We start from the raw sequence: 227 nt of genomic DNA, 5'->3' as shown, positions 1-227 counted from the left end.
AGCCTGCTTCTCCCTCTCTCTGTGTGTATGTCTCTCATGAATAAATAAAATCTTTAAAAAAAGAAACAAAGTGGATTTGCCTTTATGTAAACATGTGGCATAGAGAGATGTATGCCATGTATTGAGACCATATATTATTACACATTCCGTATTCAATTCATTCAGAGATGCAATTTTTTTCTTTGAAATTATGACGGTTCTTACGACCAAACACACATGTGTCATCT

This window comes from Vulpes lagopus, chromosome 7, assembly GCF_018345385.1.
Source record: "Vulpes lagopus strain Blue_001 chromosome 7, ASM1834538v1, whole genome shotgun sequence".
In the NCBI taxonomy this organism is placed as follows: Eukaryota; Metazoa; Chordata; class Mammalia; order Carnivora; family Canidae; genus Vulpes; species Vulpes lagopus.
This window is presented reverse-complemented; position numbering follows the sequence as displayed.